At 37.8% G+C, this 5,994-nt stretch overlaps 1 non-coding gene across 1 annotated transcript; it reads left to right on the top strand.

Annotated features, from left to right (window-relative positions):
* The first annotated feature begins 348 nt into the window (after positions 1-348).
* Positions 349-451, top strand: LOC117312318 (U6 spliceosomal RNA). Its single transcript, XR_004526570.1, has one exon. It is a non-coding gene; the product is annotated as a U6 spliceosomal RNA (small nuclear RNA).
* The last annotated feature ends 5,543 nt before the right edge of the window (positions 452-5,994 follow it).

Below are 5,994 nucleotides of genomic sequence, written 5' to 3'. Positions count from 1 at the left end.
CAACTTTCAAGCTGAGAACATTGTGTTAACTTATCATACAATCATACTCTGTATTCTGGTCCTTAGACAGGTGGCTTTCACATCTTTTTGATTGAAAGCAACTGTAAGAAATATATTTCATGCCCTGACGTGGCACACTCACCACCCTCCCTTGCAGCAAACACATACAGTTAAGAAACAAAATTTTTGAAATAATACACTTACTTATTATTACCATTTTTACTTGTTCTATTTTCTTCTATTCTGTGTCTTTGTAAAATACTGGTCACTCAATTAAATTGATATAATGTTCCACCAACATGCAGCTGAAAAAAAACTGCCTTATTGGTACTGTCCAAAACTACTTGGAGTTCTGAGCTTGGCAACAGCACACTAAAATTGGAACAACTGGAGATTAGCATGGCACCTGGGCAAGGATGACACACACATTTGTAAAGAATTCCATATTTTTAAAAAAGTCACTTGGGGAATTGTCCAATCATGGATGAATGGACAAGCAAAATGTAATATATACAAACAATGGAATATTATTTAGCCTTTAACAGGAAGGAAATGTTGACACCTGCTAAGACATGAAGGAATCTTGGAAACATTATGCTAAGTGGAATCAGCCAGTCACAAAAGAACAAATACTTTATGATTCCACCTGTATAAGATAGCTAGAGTAATCAAATTCATAGAGACAAAAAATAGAATAATAGTTGCCAGGGCCGGAGGAAGGACGAATCAAGAGGTATTATTTCATGGGTATAGAGTTTCAGTTTTGCAAGATGAATAGAGTTCTTCGGTTGGATGGTGGAATAGTTGCATGAAAATGTGAATGTACCTAATACCACTGAACTTTACACTTAAAAATGGTTCAAATGGTAAGTTTTATGTATACTTTACCACAATTACAAAAACATCACTGGACAACACAAATTTCATTGATATATTTCAGATTGATTGAATCAGAGGTTGGGATCCTGAATCTGGGAATTTTTAAGAGCTATCCAGGTGAATTTGATGCAAAGTGGTTTGGAAATCACTGCTTTAGAATATAACTATGACTTTCCCTCCTAACACCCACATTCTTTTGCCATTTCTCTGAGAGAAACAAGAAGTGTGTGGTGAGACCCTGCAGATCCTAATTTTACTCCTGATCAGGATTTTTTTTTTTTTTTTTTTTTGGTACGCGGGCCTCTCACTGTCGCGGCCTCTCCCGCTGCGGAGCATAGGCTCCAGACGCGCAGGCTCAGCGGCCATGGCTCACGGGCCCAGCCGCTCCGCGGCATGTGGGATCTTCCCGGACCGGGGCACGAACCCGTGTCCCCTGCATCAGCAGGCGGACTCTCAACCACTGTGCCACGAGGGAAGCCCAGGATTATTTTTTTAAAAAGATTAAAATTTACCCTCCCAAAGACCTCACCTCCAAATAGTATTAGGATTGGTCATTAGGATTTAACATATGAACTTTGGGAAGACACAATCATTCAGAACATAGCAGCTATCTTTTTTTGTGAGTTTTATATACCAAGTCCTGTACATACATTAATTTATCTAACATGGCAGTGTCCCATTTAGGATTTTTATTTTATTGATGAGGCAACAGAAGCTCAGAAAAGTTAATACCTTGCCCAATGTCTGAAAGCCCATACCTGATGGAAACTACATCTATCTGGCCCCCAAACTTTTAGTCTTTTCAACACTATCCTCCTTCTCTGCACAATTTTATTCCATTTTTCCACAGCACAGTGGAGGAGACCTCATTATTGTCATTTTAAAAATAAGAAAAGAACCTCAGGGAGATGACTTTATGAAGGTCACCCAGGAAGGCTTCCACGTTTTGATTCGATTTTCACCCATAAAATAGAGCAATTTTACCTCTGAGAAATATATTGAAGAAACCAAATAAAACTGAATGTCATAAAAATAATGCGAGAAGAGTAAAATCTTGATTAATACGGAAGTGCCAGGCAGCTACGGTTAATTGAAGGTTAACTAGAGGCTTCTTTTTGTTTTAACCTTTAATGCTGAAAATCCTTTCAGAATAGATTTAGCCACATCCTGGTTTATGTAAGTTTAGTGCAATGAACACAGTTAAATCTTTCTTTGAGTGTTTTCTTTTTCTTTTTTTTAACTTCTGTATATCCTTGTAGATGTGGATCATATAGGAAATTGATTTGAATTTTTATGGAGGCCAGGAAAAAAACTAAAATTGGCTCTTTAGACCAAGTCTTTCATAGGACCTCATATGGTCTCTTGCTTTAAAATAAAGCACCAAAACAGTTCCAGGTCTAGTTCATTTTTTTGTTTTTGCTGTTTGTCTGTTGTTGTTTTTTTTCCTTTGGAAGGTGTTTTTTTTTTGGGGGGGGGGGTTTGTTTGCTTTTTCTTTTTTGTGAGACTGATTCAAGGAGGTTGGTCTGTGGAAGACAATTATACAATTGAATAGTACTTTAAGCTCCTCTCCCTCCAAATGGAATATTAGGCTGAAGAACTATTACCATTTTTTCTGCTTATACAGGATATTCCCTTATATCAAGGAAAAAATGTATTTACAATTCTATAGATTGTTCAGAGATAATAAAACTCTGAACTTTTTCATTTATTAGGAAAAATATAAAGGTGCAGTTTTCTCACAGAAGCCAGTGAAGTCCCACTCTGAACAGTTCACCTCAATCTCCCTTTGCCTAGACTGACACCCATCATCCTTCCCTGTATGCATTATCCAGCGCCTTTACTATTTTCATTGAAATGCATTTATTGAAACAGAGGGATGAATAATTTGATGTGGGAAAGAGTGAAGACAGAATCAAAGAGACACACACCAGAAATGGCTACTACAAGTGCTTTGGGTGTCTTTATTGGCTGGTCAACACTATAGATTTTATAGATTAGCAAAATAAATTTAGAAATAGATTTTATTGTTTAAATTAGTGATTTTCAAAATAGAGACTAAAATAGTTTTTAAAAATTAATAGAAAATTGGGGCCTTTCTAGGAGTTAATCTGCGGCAAGTATTTCTGGTTACAAAAAAACGTTTAATTTATACACTTTTATTCTTATAAAAGATGCTAGTAGAGGAAAATAAAATACCAAACATCAATAAATGTTATGTTGGCAAATATAGAAAAATAAAAATATAAAATATTTTAGAAACATTTACTCTGCCATAAGACTATAGTTTAAAAGTCTAACCAAACATTTCCCTTTAAGAAGGGCCCCCTACGTTTGATTACTACAGAGGCCTCTGTCTAAACACTAGTTTGGAAGACTACTGTTGACCCAGGTCTGACAAGGTAGTCAGCTGAATCCTACTGCTATAATATTGCATTGTCTAGTGAATGTTTCATCCTAGGTATAGTCTTAGCACCCTAAAGGAAAAACATAAAGCTGAGGAGTGGTAGAGTTTATAGGACAGTTTTGTGTATGCTGGCTACTAAATGACTATATTTGCAGAAGAATTTCATTTTTAATTACTTAGAAAGTTTGCTTTCTTTACTTAGAAAGATGCCACGAAAGCAGTATATAACCTTCTCCTGCTTACAACTATTGGCTATTGATTTCTACCCAAAGAAGCCTAAATATTTGTATATCCAGATTGGTTTAGGTCAGTTTATAACATGATACATCAAAATAAAGCTTGAGTGAGATTCCTAAGGATATTCAGCCAGTGCATAGACTAAAAGATCAATAACATCCTTTCTACTTTAAAGACACAGAACTCTTCCTATGAGCCTACATTCGGAACATTCCTAGAAAAGGAATCAGTTCTCTGGAACATTTTGGTGATTAGAAATGACTTTGCCAAGAAGAATTTGCTCACACCTGTGTTCTTGGATTGATGGTTCTTTTATAGAAATTGTTTTTGCTATAACACAAGTAGACCTTAAATGAGAACATAGAAAGCACGATGAGAACATAGTCCCAGCATTTTATATGGAAGGGGTTGTAAGTAGGGAGTACACCTGAAGGGGCAGCGATTGAGTCTGGCTACCAGAAAAGAAGCTGAAGGCTGTCCCAGTCAGTGTGAAAAGTAACCTGAAGTTCTCATGCATATGATCTTCTTAGAGAAGAAGTAGGGCCACCCTCTTTTCCCCTCTACATAGCCCTCTCAGCCTTCCTGCTGCAATTCAGAATCTCTGCTTTCAGGCTGAGCTTAATGTTTACCTGAGTCTTGCATTACAAGATTTAAAAATTGTTGGGGAGATGCCAAATGATCTAGCAGAGAGATCCACAACAAGACACATAATTCAAACAGGTTTGACAGACATAGGATTCATATTTCTAGTATATTGCCTGGAAAGTCAATTGCCTTTCATGTCTAGTTGCAAAGAGTTAACAATCCATGTAAAACCCAAAACTTACATTTTCAGCAGAAAATCTGGCTCCATGTTTGTGAGAGTTATTTATGTTATTAAGAGGGCTAAATGTCACTTATACATATCACCACATTTGTGGAGATGGATATCAGATATCTTAATCTTCAAAGCTGTTATATATTGTGGTTGGAGACATATTCTATCAAACTACCCCTTTTTCTAACACTTGCCAAGGTGATGACAGAGAGAGAGTTGCCTAACCTGATGAAATTTCATTTCCCAAATTCTTCTATCTCATCTAAGTTAGTTTGGGTCAGCATCTATCTTTCCTGCTTTCTTCCATCTGTTCTATTTTCACACTTGTCTAATTTATCATTTGATTGATACTCTAGCTATCTACCATATTGTTCAAAAGACAAAGAGAACATTATATCTTTAGAATTTTAATAAAATAAATTTAAGTGATTTTAATCTCAGTGCCTTTCCCAGCCCACAACCTTACTCTACCTTTACTATGAGCCAGTTGCTCCATAGCTACTGGAAAGACAGTAAAATAAAAGGGTAGTACAAGCTTGAGGAGGGGGCTAGGGAAATAGTGAAAGTTTGTTATGCACCTCCCACTATCATGGCATTAGCTGAAAGCTTACTTTTCCTTGAAGATGTTGAAAGATCCGAACAGCACTCCTTCCCTAACCCTGAGAAAAGCTATATAATATACAAAATAATCATTTTTCTTGAGCTCATTAGAGAGCTGAAGTCACAAGACAATCAAGTAAACTGAATTCTAAATAAGGACAAGCCTCATCCAAAAGAAGCCAAGACATACAAACTTATTCACCTCAGGCAGAGTATGGGACATACATCAAACAAGTGGGTAAAAAGAAATCAGCTAAAGTTAACAAATTCTTAATACCAAGTGTGACTCTGCATTTCAGTTAAGAATAGCTGGTGGAGTGAGACACAAGGGGAGTTCACACTCACTCATACCCTCTTTTCCACAGACCTCCATCAGGGGCTTACAAAAAAAATGGAGGCAGCGCAAGTGATGAGGTGAGCCCCGGCAGTGGCACAGGTGTGAAGGCGGTGAACAGCAGCTGCTAATGACCAGGCTAAGGCTGTGCCTACTTCCCTGAAGTGTTCTTTCCTACAAAACAAAAGCCTTAATCTGCTATTGTGGGGAAATAAACTCTCTCCTCCCAGGGCATGAGTAGAGATTCATTGCTTCTGAGGTAGGAATAGATGTAAAACCTGTCTGCCTCTGGGAAAGGGGTAGGGGAGCCTATCGTCCTAAGGACACAACCAGAGATCCATTCTTGCTGAGTTAGAAGTAGAAGCAAAACTCCTTCTCCTTGAACCTAGCATCCTACACTCTTCAAACAAGAGATCTGCTATTACTGCAGGAAAGGTAGAAAACCTCTGCCTAAGAATACTGAAGAAAGGAGCAGGAATGGAGAAAAGGCCAAACCACAGAGACCCAGGCACACAAACCCACCTAAAACTGACCAGGAAAGTAAAATGCCCTACCCCCATGAGAAATCTCATGGCAGGGACTACCAAAACCTGAGACTAGAATTTGGACACTGAGAAAGAACTTCCAACTTCCCAGGTACCACCCTAAATACAAGCTAATGGAAGCCAAACACTGGAAGAACTGAAGCCTGTACTATACCAGGAACAGGTTTACCAAGCCCA

Source organism: Tursiops truncatus, chromosome 4 (genome assembly GCF_011762595.2).
Source record: "Tursiops truncatus isolate mTurTru1 chromosome 4, mTurTru1.mat.Y, whole genome shotgun sequence".
NCBI lineage: Eukaryota > Metazoa > Chordata > Mammalia > Artiodactyla > Delphinidae > Tursiops > Tursiops truncatus.
This window is presented reverse-complemented; position numbering and strand designations above follow the sequence as displayed.